The sequence below is a fragment of the Cucurbita pepo genome, chromosome LG13 (assembly GCF_002806865.2).
Source record: "Cucurbita pepo subsp. pepo cultivar mu-cu-16 chromosome LG13, ASM280686v2, whole genome shotgun sequence".
Classification (NCBI taxonomy): domain Eukaryota; kingdom Viridiplantae; phylum Streptophyta; class Magnoliopsida; order Cucurbitales; family Cucurbitaceae; genus Cucurbita; species Cucurbita pepo.
Genome location: NC_036650.1, coordinates 2,689,291 through 2,708,721, shown reverse-complemented (window position 1 = coordinate 2,708,721; position 19,431 = coordinate 2,689,291). Strand labels below are relative to the sequence as shown.

The window sequence follows — 19,431 nt, the reverse complement described above, 5'->3', positions numbered from 1 at the left end:
ATGTTGAAATATCATCACTAGCCCAATAGAGTCAAGCCCAATAATTGTACGAGCCCATCATATATTTATTTTAGTAGAGATTTAGGGAAAATATCTTCAGATTTAAGAGGAAGAGATCTAGATATTTTAGGAAGAAGATTTAGATTTGTTAGGTCTAGATTTTGTAGGCTACCGTATAAATACCCCTCCACCCTATCTAGGTTATTCATCCAGAAAAAAAATCCAAAAACAATAAAAAGCAGAAGTATTCTACAGAGTGTCTTGTATTCTCTTCTCGATCGGTCTTAATAAAGAGTGCGAGTGTTTCCCACAGTGAGTTGTGTTCAACATTTGGTATCAGAGCGAGGTTAGTGTAGGTTATCTAATCTCTTGGAATTATTAGTATGCTCTGTGGTTGCAACTCTGTCTGATCTTCCACATCAGAAACGATTTCTTGAGATTAGTAGTGAGTGAGTTTCTTTTGTATCGTGAGTAGTCTGTGACTCTGCAAGTCTTGTGTCGAAAGAGCTTGTTTGGTATTACTGAGGTATGGCCAACACGATGGGTGATTTCCAAATCGTTGGAGGAATCAAGAAACTCAACAACAACAACTACAACACGTGGGCAACATTCATGATGTCCTATTTACAAGGACAGGATCTTTGGGAGATCGTTGGCGGGTGCGAAACTACGCCACCAGAGGATGATTCCAACGGCGCCTTGCGGAAATGGAGAATCAAAGCAGGCAAAGCAATGTTTGCCATGAAAACCACAATCGAAGAAGAGATGTTAGAACATATTTGGGATGACAAGACACCGAAAGAAGCATGGGACACGTTCGTGATGTTGTTCTCAAAGAAGAATGATACGAGGCTACAACTTCTGGAGAATGAGTTGTTGTCAATTTCACAACGTGATATGACGATTGCTCAGTACTTCCACAAGGTCAAATCGATCTATCGGGAGATTACTGAACTAGACCCAAAGTCCGCCATTGTAGAATCTCGAATGAAGAGGATTATAATCCACGGATTGCGACCGGAATATCGAAGATTTGTTAGCCAGCCAAGAATCCATGGCTAAACAAATGGGAGGCATCACATTGAAGGGTGAAGAAGAAGCACTCTACACAAGTGAAAGTCGGAGCAATAATAGGCCGTCTACCAAACGTGGATACAATGGTGACAAAAGAAGAAGCCACCAAGGAACTTCACAACCTGAGAGAGCTCAGAAGAACGACAACAAGAGTTTCCAAGGAAAGAGATTTGGAGGTATTTGCTATAATTGCGGGAAAAAGGGCCACATGTCTAGAGATTGTTGGTCCAAGAAAAAGTCTGTTGAAAGCAATGTGGCAATATCCAAAAAGAAGATAGAAGATGAATGGGATCCAGAGGTACTATGTCCCATAGTAGAAGACGAGCTAGCACTCATGGCAATAATGGAAGAGCATATCGATTATGAGGATGACTGGATCATTGATTCATGATACTTAAACCACATGATTGACGATCAAAGCGGTGCAATAGAAGAGGGGTGGCCCTCAGAGAAGGATGTATTACCAGGCCTTGAGCAAATTGAAGAAATTCTTCTACAGAACACGGGGGAGCAAACTGAAGAAATTCTTTTACAGAACACAGAGGAGCAAACTGAAGAGATTCTTCCACAAAAGACGGGGGAGCAAATTGTACACATTTGCTTAAGTGCTGATGTGCCTGAAGATTCAAGTGACACTAGTGTTGGTGAGCAAGAAGTGACTCAACCAAGCGAGCCTAGTGAAAATGAAATGACACCTCAACAACTCAGACATTCAGAAATAATCCTAAAGGAAAATCCAGAGTATGCCAACGCAGTAGAAGACGAAGTTAATGAGCCGGAGACATATGAAGAAGCATCACAAAACTCAGCTTTGCAGAAAGCAATTGAGGAAGAAACTATAGCCCTGGAACAAAATCAGACTTGGGAGTTAGTGCCAAGACCAGGAGATACCAAACTCATCTCTTGCAAGTGGGCTTACGAAATAATGTGTACCCCGGATGGATCAATCGTGAGATACAAAGCTCAGACTATAGATTCAGGGTTCTCTAAAGAATATGGACTAGACTATGATGAAACGTTTAGTCCAGTGGCAAAGATCATTATCGTACAAGTTCCTCTAGTACTTACGGTAAATAAAGATTGAAAATTATGGCAGATGGATATGAATAATGCTTTCTTGCATGGAGAGTTAAACAGAGAGTTCTACATGAACCAACCGAAGAAATTCGAAAATGAAGTTGGTGTCATTTAACAATATATGCAAAATCCGAAGAATGCTCATTTGGATGCGTCTCGACAAACCTTCAGATATGTCAAAGGTACAATCAATTACGATCGTTTATACAAAAGAAGCGAAGACTGGAAGCTAGCTGGATATAGTGATGCTGACTATGCACGAGACCATGATACTTGGAGGCCAACCACTGGGTATGTGTTCAAGTTTGGTTCGGGAACAATTTCTTGGTGTAGCAAGAGACAACCAACAGTATCATTATCAACTACAGAAGCAGAGTATAGAGCAGCTCAGGAAAATACATGGTTAAAACTTTTGATGGAAGATTGGCACCAGAAAATTGAGTATCCAATACCACTTCATTGCGACAACCAATCTGCGATTCGCCTAGCAGAAAATCCGGTGTTTCGTGCTAGAACAAAGCATGTGGAGGTGCACTACCATTTCATTAGAGAGAAGGCCCTAAAGGAAGAAATCGAGATGCAGCAGATCAAGACAGATGACCAAGTGGCAAACTTGTTTACAAAAAAAGGGCTGAATACTGGCAAACATGAGAGCTTTCGCTGTCAGCTCAACATGGTGCAGCGAATGAGGACTAGTGCTGAGGGGGAGTGTTGAAATATCATCACTAGCCCAATAGAGTCAAGCCCAATAATTGTACGAGCCCATCATATATTTATTTTAGTAGAGATTTAGGGAAAATATCCCGAGATTTAAGGAGAAAGAGATCTATATATTTTAGGAAAAATATTCAAATTTGTTAGGTCTAGATTTAGTAGGCTACAGTACCCCTCCACCCTACCTAGGTTATTCATCCAAAAAAAAATCCAAAAACAATAAAAAGAAAAGTATTCTACTGTCTTGTATTCTCTTCTCGATCGGTCTTAATAAAGAGTGCGATTGTTTCCCACAGTTAGTTGTGTTCAACACAAAATTAACTACAAAAACTCTTGATATAACTCTACTTTTGGAGAGTTATCACTTGTCGAGCTACCACTCACTAACAGGTTCTTGCCAAACACCGCGAACGGAAATGACCCACATAACATCATGACAAACATAAATGTCGAAAATTATAAGTCGTAATGTACACATCAATATTCATCATATTCGGGAAGTATCCTTCTCCATCTTCATAAGTAGTTAACATTTTTATTCATTAGTTTACTGGGTTTTCATGATTTTATCGAGATGGATGATGTCAACAATTAGACCTAACCTCTCCCAAAAAATTGAAACCTCAAGTAATTACTCAGCATTCTGATAGATTACGTATTGCATTATTTATCTATGAAAGACCTAACCACCTTCAAAAATTTTGATAGTCGAAGAGCTTCTTCGAATTTTGGTGCGATCTTTAAAATTTCTTTCGAGTTTATTGGTAGAGTAAATTCTTCTTTTAAATAATCTCTTTCGAATTAACAATGTTGATGTGATATTTTTAAAATGGACATGTTATATAAAGGCTTATTTAATGGTATTAATAGTAAATGGAAAATTCCAATAACATTAAAAAATAATAAAATCTACCATTTATTGTGATTATTATTATTTCTATAATGTTCTTCATAGCCATAGAAAAAGGCAAGTAAGATGAGAAATTAAAACTCCTATGAATGAGAAAAGGAGATGGAAATTGTATTTTTTGATTGGATATGCTTTTTTTCCATTCTTAGTCATAGGTCACAAAAGCATATACTAAAACAAAAATAATTTTGACATCAAAAGTTAAAAGGCAATAGCAATGACTCGACACACGTGAAAAGCATATTCATCAAACAGCATATACATAAATCATTTATCCGTTCATCTCGACCTATAAGAATGTGAGGAAAAAAAAAAAAAAACTTTAAAGTACCCGAACTAAATTTTAATAAAAGAAAGTACATGATTGAAACAGCACAACCCCTGGAGTACAGAAACAAAAATGATATCTTAACCTAGGGAAAGTAGTATTTATTTATTTATTTTGAATGGTTTAGATCGATCCAATTAATGTTTTTAAATTAGGGTTTCGGGTTCAAGCTCATACATGCAGTGGTATAGACTCTTTTTCTTCAAAAGTCCTAGTACGGTTTTCTATAGAAATATTAAGATATTAGAGAGTCGAATTTTTTTTTTCCAGAATTGTCTTAGAATATGAGCAAAAAGTCGCTAACAATACCGTAAAAATCAGCCGAGGATGAAACCATTTTTGAGTATTGGCTATCGACCATAAGTGGTGAATTACATTCACTATCTCACTATCTCAATGGATAGAATTGCTGGTAACCTTTCAAATCAAAAAGATATTTTAACCTATTCAATAAACGGAATACCGTTACATTTATAGTCTCGAGTCACAGTCATGCTTGTCCAAGGCGTGTTGCCTATGGTTGGTTGCATGTCCGCTTCAAATTCCTTTTTCATGCTTTCATCTTAGATAAGCCTTTACCATTTCATATCGGGTCAATACGGGGGGTGTATAACCGTTCACTAGAATCGCGTCTACACCCACCTGGCAAAAATGCCCAAAAATGTACTATAGGGAGATATGACTAGTTGTCAATTTCTCTCTACCCGAGAGTTATATGCAGTAAGCCGTTGTTGCCTTTTACTTACATTTTCATATAACACCAATTTCAATTTCTCGAATCTTGCTTTCAAAACTTTCTTTCGAAATCTCTCTCCCCCCGTTTTCTAAACCTTTCTTCTTGAACCAGACTTAGAAGCTCGAGCATACGTCGTTTGGCCGTAGGCGACGTAATAACAAATAGACTTAACTCACTTATTGCTCACTTATTGCTGGGAAGTGAGTGTCGCACAACCATAAGTCTGCTGCCATTTAAATGCGATCGTAGTGGAGAGGAGTTTGGGATTATTATGTTAATTATTGGTCTCTCACCGACGGTAATGAAAAATATTATTCCATTTGCTATTTTTTTTCTCTTGTCCCCATCAACCACTTTGTCTACCCACCAACCCAACACCAAAAGATAAGCTCATTTTCCTCCTTCAACCAATTTTCTTCATCTTATCTTTTTTTTCTTTTCAAATCACTTACGGATTACAATACGTTCAAATAGTATTTATCGCTTATCCGACCGTTATCATCATTGACTCGGTCAACTAACGAAATAATCATCCACGTTTCGAGTTCTGGTAGCTCCATTTTGTACTGTTGTCAAATATATATGTTTATGTACGGTTACTTCCATTAACGTTTTAGGTATTATTATACTTTTTATATTAATTATGTGAACAATCGAATTTGTTGTCGGTGATTTAACAACTCTAGCCGACACACGATACAAGCTGAATCTGTCATTTTTATTAATAATGAACCGTTTTATAAAACTTAATCACTAAAAAGTGAGCTTTATACAACTGGCAATTTCGATTGATAACGACAATATGACCTAATATCGTCATTTATTATGTAAATCGACCATTGCTCTAAAAAAAAGTCTCACTATTTTTATTCGTCCGATGTAACCTAAACAACACATATATATATATATATATGAAAAAGAAAAAAAAAACAAATTTATTCTCAAAAGTATGTAATATTGACACAATATAATATAATCACAATTATAACAATATATATCTTTGGCCATCTTTATAATAATGTTCATATACCCTCATAGTTTGATGTGGCCCATATTATTTGCCAAGAGCATAATATAAGAAATGAGATTGTACACGTGTCATTTCTGCCACATCCTAAAAATAAAAATGAAAAAAAAATAATTTTTAATTATTTAAATACACTTGAAAGTAGAGTAAAATATATATATATAGTAAGTATATTAGTCAGTAGATAATCCAGCTGAAAAGGACACTCCAGTAGAAGGTAACCAGGAGGAGCCATAAATAAACTGTCCGACAGTAAATTTGGTGGCTTCTATAGCAGAAGTTATTACTCGATAACCTGGCCATTTAACCCTCTGTCCTACAGCGGCACCTGGCCCAGAATTCATATACTCACCGTAGTAAAGAGTGTCAAGAGCAAAAGAGCCTTGCCATTCGAGCCAACCACGAGGATGAATATGGTCTCCCATAGAAGATACCATGTATACGACTCTAGAATATAACTTCCAAGGGCGGCCGAGGTAGGTGGGGAAAGATCCTTGGAGGCTTGGAGGTCACCAGTGGCGATGATTTTACAGGCGTGGATAGAGATTCCAGTGTTTTGGTTTGGATCTTTTCGGTCTTGAGCTGTGATGGTATTCTTTTGTCCTGACATTGGCTTACGAGCATAGATGTTGCAGCTTTGGAAGACGACAACAGCATTACCAAAGATGAAGTCAATCGTGCCGTAAATATCGCACTCTCGAAAGAACTGACGATTCGAGTGGACATAAAGAGTGTCTTGATAACCGATAACGTTGGAACGAAATACCACGGCGTGGTCTGCACTCAAACGTAGTGCCACTGCTTGGTGCTTGTTTGGCCCTGCCGTGTTCTCAAATGTCATGTCTCGTAGAATTAGTCCTGTCCCAGAGCCCGCTGCAAAAAAAAAAAAAAAAAAAAAAAAAAAAAAAANATATATATGAACGGTGGGCATTTTTCATATGATTATTTGGATAAATCAAACAATTATTTTTGTATAGCCCATTAATGCTGCAAAAATAGCTTAATTTGTTGCTATCTTTAAATCTATAATAATTTCCTTTATATATATATATATATATATATATATATATATATACATATATATATAGCCTCCGATTTATCTAAAAATGATAAAGTGAAGAAGAGGTTCTTGTTTTTTTTCCAAAATTTATAATAATATTTTCCCCAAAATAAATTCAAAATGTTTTATTTAAATTAGATCCTAAAATTTTGAATTTATTTCATTAAATTAAAAAAAAATTTAAGTGAAAACACATTTTTTATTCTCGAAATTTTATTTTAGTAACATTTAGATTCGTTTTTCTTTCATTAAAATAAAACTTAATTTAAAAAAAATTAACTAAAAATTTAAATATTTCTTAAAATCTATAATAAAAAAAAGTAAAAAAGAAAATTGAATTAAAAAAAAAAAAAGGGGTGGCCATATTTGGACCAGACGACCATAATTCTGAGTCCTAGATATCCGGTGTCAGAATTGGAAGCCTTAATTTCGTGACACGTCATCACTATTTTATTTTATTTATTTATTTATATAAAAAGAATATTAAAAAAAAAAAAAAAAAGGTTTTTGGAATAAAATTGAAAAGGAAAAAAAAAAAAAAAAGTGCGAGAGTATATACCAAAGGTGGCGGTCCGGAAAGTGGTAACTTTGTCATAAACGCTTTTACCACCTGAAATGACGGTTATGCCCTTCCCATCTCCCACAAACATCAAGTTTGTTTTCTTCCTTCCTACCTTCAAATTCTCCTCTTCGTACCTGCAAAATTACATTAATCTCCCTCTTAGTCCCACCCCATTTCCAATTATTATCTTAACTCAAAAAAAAAAAAAAAAAAAAAAAAAAAAAAAAAAAAAAAAAAAAAAAAAAAAAAAAAAAAAAAAAAAAANAAAAAAAAAAAAAAAAAAAAAAAAAAAAAAAAAAAAAAACTAAATCGGTATAATTAATATTTGTTGTAAATTAATTAATTAATTAATTTTTAGTTGTTATTATTATTATTATTATTATGAGGGCAACTAAATTGAAAAGGACTTAAAATATGAGGGGACATGTTATATTGTTTTTATTGTGTAATTATTATTATGAAAACTATGGACTATAGGAATTGGTAAATTACAGCTTTGAATGATTACGACACTGAAGTCAATAAATTTAATAAGGAAAAAAGTTGTTTAAAAAAAAAATGGAATTAATTAAATAATCATTCAAAAATTTTAAATAAAAAAGGGAAAATATTGTTCTTACTTTCCGGCTTTAATGTAGATCACGATCCGGCGGCCACTGGATGACGGAGCCGCCGCAATGGCCTCCGCCACTGTCTTGAATTTGCCACTACCATCCTTAGCCACCACAATATCCGCCTGAATTGACGATATGGGAGCAGCCAAAAGGCGGCGATCTTTCCCACTCACCCACCGGGGAAAATCCCCATCACCATTATTTTCCTCGGCTAACCAGTGTTCATCACTCTCCATAAGCCGGCGGCGGCGGCGATTCTCCACCGGCAAATCGTCACCACCAAACCCAGAAAAAATGGCTAAAGAGTTACTTATCATCTCCGACAAATCACTCAATTTGGCCGTTATCTGATCCTTGATTGGGTCAGCCACATCAGAAAATCCATCCGTACACGTGTCATGGTAAGTCAACGCTGCACTCAGCCACGTCATCACGTCGTGGTTGGTGGCGGTTGTGGAGAAGAGAGAGAGGGAAAAAGCTTCAACGGCGTCGTTTAGAAGCTCCATACAGTCTTCATAAGCGGATTGGGCAAGAGGGTCGTTGGAGATTTGGGAGATGGGGATTTGTGAAGTGGAATAGAGAGCTTTGGTGAGATGTTGGAGAGTTAGGTTGAGAGAGATATGGACGAGGTCGTGGACGTCGGCGGAGAGAGAGCCGGGGGCCGAGAGAAGGGAGGAGAGGCAAAGAGAAGGGTAGAGAGTGAGGCTGCAAGCCCGGGAGATGGCTTGGGTAGGCTTGTTGTGGGGGAAATGCGACTCCGTGGAGGCGGCGATGCGAGAGTGGACGAGAACCACAGCCGAGATGGCGGAGGCAATGATGAGAAAGATGGAGAGGAAGGAGATGAGGAGGATACGGCGGCGGGAGGAGGATGGTGAAGGTGGCGGCAGGGGAACGGATTGATCATTGGAAACGCGGAAGCTGGAGGCCGGGGTGTCGCCGGAGCGGGAGGAGTGGAGCTTATTGTAGTTGTTGTTCATGGTTGAGGGATGTAATAATAATGATAGTGAGAATATGAAGAATGGGAGTGAGTTTAAATAAAGGGAAGGGGAGAAAGGGTTGGTCGGAGGTCTATGTCGAGAGGGAATAGCTAGAGGGCTGTTTGGGGATGAAGGTATGACATGAAGCCTAAGAGGAGTACATGAGTATCTTCTACACTCTTTTTTCTTTGCCACTATGTTTCAAATGTGGGGCTCCCCTTTATTTTCCTTCTAAATCTTTCTATGTGTCAATACGTGTGTGGGGATGCCTTCTTTATTATTCTAGCATATGCTACTTAGGGCACCTCGAACATAATTCAATGGGTTACGATATACTATCATTTACTGATAGATTAGAGGTTTGAATTTCTCACTCTCTATTGATTTGTCCAAACTTCTAGCTATTGTAACAAGAATGTTAAGAAATTAACTATACAAGTGAGTTTTAAACTAGTTATCCCTATTGTTTGACAATTTATATTTGCATTTGAAAGTGTCGTGAAGTAGAGGAATCATAACGTCTTATATATTTCGTCTCAAATAATCTTGTATATCTGATGACCTGAAATTTTCTATTTAATCTAAGGTCGCTACTATATAAATATCATGAACATTGAATGCAGAAATACTTCATTTAAACTTTCATAAAATGTAACTTTCATCTTAAAACACAGACATGGACTTACGTGTTTTGAAAACATCCTTAAAATGACATAACAAAAGAATAAATAAACGTTTAAATTAAAAACATCATATTCTAGCTCAAGTCTAGGAAAATAAATGTGACTACCATATGCATGTGTTATGGTTTTGAGTTACGATGTCGTCGTCAGCCGTAATGTCTTGCCTTAACCTGAAATAAAAGTAGCACTTGGCTTGAGTATTTAAAGAAATAATCAATAAGTGACCCACTATTAGGGTTAAATGCAAACACATGCAGTTTCATGAATGAGACCTATCATAACAATATGTTTTCCTACGGCGGCTATCCTAACGGGTAGCTTGGATGTGTAATTAATTTTCTACACACGACCCACATATGCGAGTATGGACCCACTAGTCAGTTCGGATACCTCCTGCACCTGTTTTCGACCTCAATTAAGGTAAATAAGATCGTTTTAATGCCATATTTCACAATTTCAAGTTGGATTCATGATTATTATTGTGAAATACTAACAAAGCGATGAACGATCCAATAGAAACCGACGACCGGCGTAACATAGGACGCTTTTGAGGAGCGGGAGCTTACGTTAAATTAATTAGGGATTACGCCGGCTAAGGCCAACCAAGTAATTGATCCTACCGTCGTTAGGTTATAAAATGCATGTTGTATGTTGGCACGTACGTGTCATAAATTGTATGTTAGACTGTTATGAATTAGTACGTATGTGATGTGAACGCTATGCTGTCCTTGGATGAATTTTTATGATTTGTGATGTTATGTGTTATGATATGCTCGTTTGCATTATGTGACTGTTATGATATTTAACGTATGATATGCACGATATGAACTGTTATGTTTGAAAGCATGAAAGTGTTACGTTATGTCTTGTGAATTACATGTATTGCTATGGATGACATGAAAAATGATAAATAGCATGAAATATAACCCCTTATATGAGAAATGGAAAAATGATGAAAATGGATGAATGTTATATTTAATAACGATGAAAATGGAAAAATGTTGGGACCTCATGCATTAATGTGACTCATGCATTGGGGGATAACCCTATTCCTTCACGACGGTACGAACACGTACATTACTAGGCAGGAGAACGACCATTATGTTTTACATAATGCTGCTGTGACGACTACTACTTCTAATAGGTGTCCAACATAGAGAGCTCACAGAGTATGCTCACCTGACAAGAAAAGGGGCCTAGCGGTGTGTGAACCGACTGGTGGGTCCATACTCACACGTGTGGGTTTTGTCTGGGAAATGAATTACACATCCAAGCTGCCCATTAGAATAGTACCATAGGAAAATAGACAGTTTCAGATAGGTCCCGTCATTACATTGATGTGTTTTTAAAATACTCAAGCCTCGTACTATTATATTTTTCAGATAAAGACAAGGCGTCCCTATAATGCTAACGAACGCATCACAACCCCAAGATCGTGGCACATGCATGGGATAAATTTGCATTTTCTTTAGTAGTATAGGTTAGTGTATGTTGAGTTGTATTTTCCATTTAATAGTATAAGCGAACTTTCATTTCTATTTGTAGTATAGGTTGAGTTGTATTTTATTTCTGTATTGTTCCTTTGTTATTTTCTTTGTATTTGTTTATTCCAAGGTAATAAATAAGATATGAAATTGATGTTGAATTTATGAGAAGGCCTAACAAAGTTAGTTCCGCATTAAATGTAGAGTAGTGGCCTTAGATTAAGTAGAGAAAGTTAAGATCGTTACAGTACATCTATTAATATTCACGAGACGTTCCTCAGTTCATGGCTGAAAGACTTTGAGAGGGTACCAAGTGGATACTAAAGTACCTTAAGGGTACTAAATTGAAGTGAATTCACGCTTGGTGAACTCTGAATGAACTCTCTATGGCTAAGGTCTTAAAGGATTGGAGGGTATTCGGCCACGTTTTGTCCCATTCTTGGAGCTATTGACCATTGAACACACGACCGGACTCATTTGAGCTCATTTTGTCCAACTCGTGGATTTTCAACACTGATTTGAGCTCATTTGTGTCCTACAACTTGATGGGACTAAAAGAAAGATCTCAAATTTTCCAGTTCTAGGTGAGAGCTTGGACTTGGTAATCATGGTGATCCTAGTTAGAGAGCGATCGGAAAAGATCACCAAATGCGCGTTTCTTGAGGTACATGAAGTTAAATGCGACTAGCGTTAATCAGTCAACCGACAACCCAATTTTGACCATTCGACTATTGTTTATGTATTTTAGTCATTTAGAGTTTGATTTTCAATTTTGTTTTACTAGTTTTCTTGTTTGGACTTAATTTAGGACCTGATTGAGAAGTTTAGAAGAATTCAGATTACAAGAAGGAAAACTGCGACCCTAAACATCTCAAACGCGGTAAGTAATCATTCAAACTTTTCATCTAGTAATACTTGTAGGAATTGATTAGGAATTGACTAAATGAATCTTGAACATGTATTAGAGCAAATATTACTTGCAATTGTATTACTTGCAATTGAGTACGGGACGTAATAAATAAAAATTTAGAACATGAATATCTATTATTGAAGTAAGAGCTTCCACACTTCTAAGAAAGCTCTAAATTGATTTGATTGAACTGTTAAGACTATGGCTAGAATGATTATTCTTTACTATGATTCCTTTGTCTAAAAGTAGGTAAAGATGCTTGATATTGAATGCTAACATGCTTGTTAGGAGATTAAAGCTATATGTATGCTCATATATAAACATCGATTGTCTTACATGTGAGCGTGATAGAGGATTTAGCCATATAAGTTACTTTACATTGGTCTATGAGTCTCGATTGGTGTCATATGAGTATGATGTTTGGCTGTGATGTATGATAATGTATGTAATTTATATATTTCGATGTATGACGTACATGACAAATTTGATGCATTTAATGGCGTTATGATGAGTATGATGATTGCATGATGTTTATCTTAATAAGTTATGTTTTCCATATTAAGCATGATTTATGAAGATGAATGTCATATTGCATCATGTCGATAGAGCGGCATAGGGCATAACCCTAAGAGTATGAAAATGATATTAATATAAATATCCTTGAGCATGAGTTATTTAATGTAACAAAGAGAGAGACTATAGGGTTGTGTCAGAAAGAGGATAAGATGGAAATTAGAGGGACCTCATGTATGTTGTGTGTTTATAAGTATAGGAATACTTTCAATAGAGATGATGAGTTTGGACGCGCATAGTATGATGATGAGAGTGATCATGGGAAGCATGACACTAGGAGTTCTGCTAACCTCCGAAGGTCGCTACAAAGTAGCTTGACTAGAGAGGGTCCAGGGGGTGTGCGAAGCCTCTAGGGATTCACATTCGCACGGGTGGGTCGTGTGTCTAAGCACTACACAGCCATAGTAGTCAGAGACTGGAGGCTACAACCAAATGAGATAGAGATAGGTCCCATGAGCATGATTGCATATGTTTTACATTAGCATGACCTCTACAGTGGAGTCACTTAGTGAGTATTCTTTGAAATACTCAGGCGGTGTGTCATATCATTTTTTAGGTAAAGACAAGGCACCCATGTACCGATGATAGTGGCATCGAGAATAGAGACTGTGGCACGTGTGTAGGATAGTCACATATTTAAATTTTTAATCTTAGGTTAGAATAGAATATTGCATTTCATCACTTAAATTTATTTTATGATGTGAAAAATCATAAAAAGAAAGATGTACTCAAAAAAACGAGATGACTACCATACGAACTGACTAGAATTATTGGTTAATCGATACCGAGTTGATCTATGTTCTAATAGATCGATCCATAGTTTCAATTTTTAATTTTTGCATTAATTAGGATACTAATTTTATAATCCCTATTTCAAAAAAGATTTGGTTTCTAATAATTGTCCCTTCAATGCATTGCAACCCATGTGCTACATCACCATCATGTCTTATTGTATAATTTAATTAATTTAATTATATGATGAATATAAGATTATCCATTTCTTTAATTTCATATTTATTTTTAAATCCAATGGATTGTTACCTTGTTTTAAATATTTTATTTTAATTTTTAAATCTATGTTTTATTATTTTTTAATAAATTGTTGAACAAAAACTTGTTGTACACTTATTTACATAACAAGTGGAAAAGGTAAGTATTTAAGATTTTTATTTTGTTTTAATAGGTTCCTTATTTATGTAGATGGAGGATTTTTGAAAAATATCAAAATTTTAAGGATAAGCATATAACTTTGAAAGTTCAGTGTAACCGCTCCAAGAGGCGGGTCACCACTAGCTGTTATTGTCCCCTCTTTAATTAATGTGGGATCTCACAATCCATCCACTTGGGAGCCCAACGTCTAACGTCTTCGCTAGCACATCGCCTGATGTTTGGCTCTGATACCATTTGTAACTCCCCAACCCCACCACTAATAGATATTGTCCACTTTGACCCATCATGTATCGTCGTTAGCCTCATAGTTTTAATACGCGACTACTATAGAGAGGGGTTAGTTGTACTTCGATCAGTAACTCACACCGTCCGGTGACTGACTCTAATACCATTTGTAACTACCCGAGGCTACCGATAATAAATATTATCCTCTTTGGCCCGTTACCTACTTTGGGAGAATTTTGAGTTTTTTCTTTTCTCATCTAGCAATCCCTGTTCTTCTCCTGAGTTTCTAAATGTAAGGTTGTCATCTCACTGTTTTGAAACGTGTATGTAAGGGAGAGGTTTTACACTCTAGTAAATAATGTTTTGTTTTTCTATACAACTAATGTGAGATTTCACATCGAACGAGGACCAAACAAATACGAAATTAAAAAAAAAAATCATTATTAAAGGGTTAAGTCTTATGTCTCAATAGGCATATGTGGAGAGAAAAAGGTGTGAATAGGAGCAATGACAACCTTTTTCAATGGGACCTATTAACAATTAGACGGGGGACACTTAGCTTTTAAATGCAAAAAAGTGCCACATATGCCCATTTTTTCCTCTCCAAATTAAATTTCACCGACTTCATAATATAAATTGGTCTATATATATTTATTTATGGTTGAAAATAACAATTTAGTCTATATACAATGCTTTCATGTATTTTAAATTTTGTAATAATTAATTTGTGTTGTTTGTAGATGTTTTTCGAGCTCGATTTTTTCATTGAACCTCTTCCTTATTCTTTCCTCTAGCTAAAGGAATTAATTGGGAGGAATATCTTTAAATGTGTGACCTTAATTTTGAGAAATTTTTCTCGATCTAAAGCTTACCCGAAAATGGAGAGGATCGACTTCTTGGACAGCTCGATCTAGGATGTTTTAGCTCTTGATTTCTTCATCAAAGTTACTCAGCTTAATACTCAGCTTAATACTCTAAAGGTAAAGGAATTCTCAAATTAAAGAAAAAATGAATAGTAGATGGGAATTTGATACTTACCCCTAATAATCCTCTGTAAATAAGCTATACTTACCCTCAATAATCTCCCTATATTTCTCATCAAAGTTACCCAACTTAATCCTCTTTAGATCAACTATACACATTCTTGCCCTCATCTTTGGTACAATCTCATTGGTAACTCAAACTAACTCCAGTCTCATTAATCACATTCTTGCCCTGATCTTTTGTACAATCTCATTGGTAACTCAAACTAACTTCGGTCTCATTAATTCTCATTCTCCTACTGTATAACGCTTCAAACAATGTCATACCAATAGTTGCTTGGAAAAAATTGTTGTAAGCGTACTCCATAAGGTGTAGCTTAGAGTCCCAACTACCAGCAAAATCTAATACACATGCACGCAACATATCTTCCAAAATTTGGTTGAAACGCTCAGTTTAACCGTCTGTCTATGGGTGGAAGGCAGTACTAAAGTTGAGGCGAGTACCAACGCTTTCTGGAGTTTGCACCAAAATGCTGACATAACGCGTGGGTCTCGATCCGACACTATCAACACTGAAAGTCTTTGAAGTCTTACAATTTCTTTCGCATATAGTATACGTTGCCTTACCAGGTAGGAAGTGTGTTGATTTAGTCTGTCTGTCAACGATTACACAGATTACTGTATATCCCTTCAGTGTTCTAGGTAGCTCTACGATGAAGTCCATAGCGATTCTTTCTTTCTTCCATTCCGGCACACGGAGGGATTGCAACAATCCTACCATCCTTTGTCTAGGGGCTTTTATCTCTTAGCATACCAGAAACTTGCTTACAAATTCTGTTATATCTTTTTTCATGCTTTGCTACCAGAAGTGTTGTTTCAAGACTTGGTACATCTTGGTACCACATAGATGCATAAAGCACGGTGAGTTGTGAGCATTGGTTAGCATTTCATTCCTTAGCGCCTTCACGGCTAGAATGCACAATCCTCCTTGACATAACAAACTACCCTCTAATGATTTGGAGAAACTGTCAACTAAATAAGTTGTTAACGAACCCAAAATCTTGGCTAAGTTGTGGTTCTCTTGTTGAGATTCAATAACATGTTGTTAAGTGTGGGTTGTGTTAGGTTGAATGGGGTTGTGACCGCCACGACCTCATGTATATATAGATGTGTACAAGGAGGGACCTCATGTATATATAGATGTGTACAAGGAGGATTACACGGTGGACTTTGACCCTGTTAACAAACTAGGAAATCAGTAGATTATCTTACTATAAATAGATATGATCTATTCTAAGTTTAACATCCCTTAATCTAAATCTAGATGATGTACTACTAACCTCAATCTAAATCTAGATGATGTACTACTAAGTTCAGACTGAGCTTAAAACTCCTAAAAGAAGGAGTTGGCAATGGCTTTGTCATGATATCGAGCAGATCCTAGGAAGATATGAGCCGCACATCAAGCTGACGAGTTGATACTCGTTCATGAACGAAGTGATAATCAATCTCAACATGCTTCGTCCGTCGATGAAAGATTGGATTGACGAAAAAGTAGGTGGTACATGTTGTCACACCATAGACTAGGTGCTCGCCCTTGCGAAATCCCAAGCTCACGCAAGAGGACTTGGATCTAGATTAATTTGCAGTGGCATCAGCACCTACCTTGTATTCGACCTTCATCCTAGAACAAGAAACTATCGATTATTTCTTTGAACTCCAGGAGATAAGATTGCCACCAAAAAAGATCGCATAGCCTCCAATGCCTCAACGGTCACCAGGATTCCCGGCCCAATCAGCATCCAAGGAAGCATAAGCCCATATCAATAGTGTCATGTAGATAACAGAGAATTTGTTCGACCGCCGCCCAATGTACAGTCAGGGAGGATATAAACTGGCACACTCTGTTGACACATAAGAAGATATCAGGACGTGTCAGAGACCAATATTGGATAGCACCAACAACACTTCGATAGCGAGTAGTAACCTCAAGTGAGAGCTTTCCAGCACCATCCAATAACAACTTCTTGCTAGGAAGCATGGGTGTGGACGCATCTTTGGAGGCGAGCATATTGGTTCTGGATAATAAATCTTGAACTTATTTATGTTGTTTCAGAACAAGTCCATTGGAAGTATGGCAGACCTCAACCCCAAGAAAATAACTCAAAGTGCCAAGACCCTTGACGGCAAAATCATCTTGAATATGTGTACGAAGTTTCTCAGTAGCCATAGAAGATGAGTTGATGATAATAATGTCATTAGCATAGATGAAGATATACGTTCGAATGTCCGTCTTGTTAAAAATGAAAAGAGAGACATCAACCTTTGAAGGTGTAAAATCCAGTTGTAATAGTTTGGAGCTAAGGCGAGAAAACCAAGCACACGGAGTTTATTTGAGACCATAAAGTGACTTATCGAGCTTGTAGAGATAACCAGAATGTTGAGAATTCACAAATCATGGGGGGTTTTGTATAAACATCTTCATTAAGAAAGCCATGAAGAAAAACATTCTAAATATCAATCTGCCGAATAGCCCAACCACGAAAAATATCAAAAGATAATAAGAGCCGAATGGTAGTGGGCTTAACAGCAGGATTGAAGATATCATTATAATCAACGCCATACTGTTGTTTAAACCCTTTAGCAACCAGTCGTGCTTTGTAGCAAGCAACCAGTCGTGCTTTGTAGCAATCGATAGAGTCATCTGTCTTTCGCTTGAGTTTGAAAAACATTCTTATTTGTTAGAAGTGCCTAAAATTCATCATTCATTGCCTGACGCTAGAGGAGATACTCCATAGCAGTAATATGTGAGCTAGGTTTAGAGGCAAAAAACCGAACCACATAATATATTACTATTCCATCTGTATGCACCTTGGGTTGCTTGATATTGTGCTTCAATCGAGTACCATACAGTTGAGTTGTTGGTGCAGGATTGTCAACTGAGGTGACAGTCATACCAGTCGTTGCGAGGGGAGCAACCAGTGCTACAATAGTCGATTGACCAGCAGTCGTTGCACATTTCGAGGCAGGCCAGGAGACCGATCCCCAAGATCAAAGCCTAGAGAATCCATGTGGGGCCCAAGCAATGCTGGAAAATCATCTGCTAGTAGAGGATCTGAGGCCCCAATCATTGGTGGAACAATGATGCTGATTTTCACGGCAGCGATGTGGAGTTTTGTAGCGGCAATACCGAAGCTGATGTGGACACCAAATTTTCTGTATCCAAAGAGTTAGTAGACACAAATATATGCATATAATCATTTTCCAAATTAGTACTGCTGTTACCCAAAGGCTACCCAAAGGCAAGGTGCACAAATCAGGGGTATTTTGCGTCGACTACGAGGTTGGAGAGAACTGGGTGGGGCTCTCTTGAACGAAAAAATATTCTCATCAAATATGACGTCTCTAGAAATATAAACACGGTCAAAATTGGTGTCAAGACACTTATACTCTTTATATAAAGAAATGTGCCTTTATGTAAAGAATTGTAGCCTAGAAAGGCACATTTCTTGGATGGAAATGAGAGCTTTTGTTTGTTATAAGGGAAACAATGAGGCCAACAAGCACACCCAAATTTTTTTAATAAGGAGTAATTTGGTGGGGTATGAAAAAGAAGCTCCAAGGGGAATTGGTTATTAATGACACGAGTAGGAAGACAATTGATGAGATATGCGACTTTAATAAACGCGTTATCCCAAAATTTAATAGGTACATCAGCATGAGGGCTAGGCCAATTTCAACAATAAGACGGTGCTTGCGTTCAACAGACCCATTTTGTTGATGTGTGTGAGGGCATGAAACACGATGAGCAATTCCAAGGGAACGAAAGAATGTGTTATGAATTTTCTGATATTCCCCACCCCAATCAGACTGGACACACTTGGTTTTAGTATCCAGGAGGCGCTCAACATGAGCTTGAACTGCAAAAGTATACGAGGAGCTTCTGTACGATCATGCATCAAATAGATCCACGAAAAATTATTGAAATCATCAATGAAGCTGATATAATATTTAAAGCCCCCAACAGATGGAGGTGGAGGACCCCAAACATTCGAAAAAATGAGTTTCAAAGGCGATGAAGACATATGAAAAGAACTAGTGTATGGTAATTGATGACTTTTTGCTAACTGACACGCATTACAAATTGGCAAAGGTGCCTCACTAGCACACGAAGTATTATTTAGACGCAAAATTGACTTTACGACTTGAGATGAACGATGTCCAAGACGTGAATGTCATTAGGTGTGAGTAGTAGATTTGCTCACTAAGGCGTGCTTGAGATCATCGACATCTGATGGTTTAATAGAATAGAGACCAAACTCAC

General features: G+C 37.0%; 1 pseudogene; it reads right to left on the bottom strand.

Moving 5' to 3' along the window:
- Nucleotides 1-5,821: 5,821 nt before the first annotated feature.
- LOC111808872 lies at nucleotides 5,822-9,238 on the bottom strand (annotated as a pseudogene).
- Nucleotides 9,239-19,431: the final 10,193 nt, after the last annotated feature.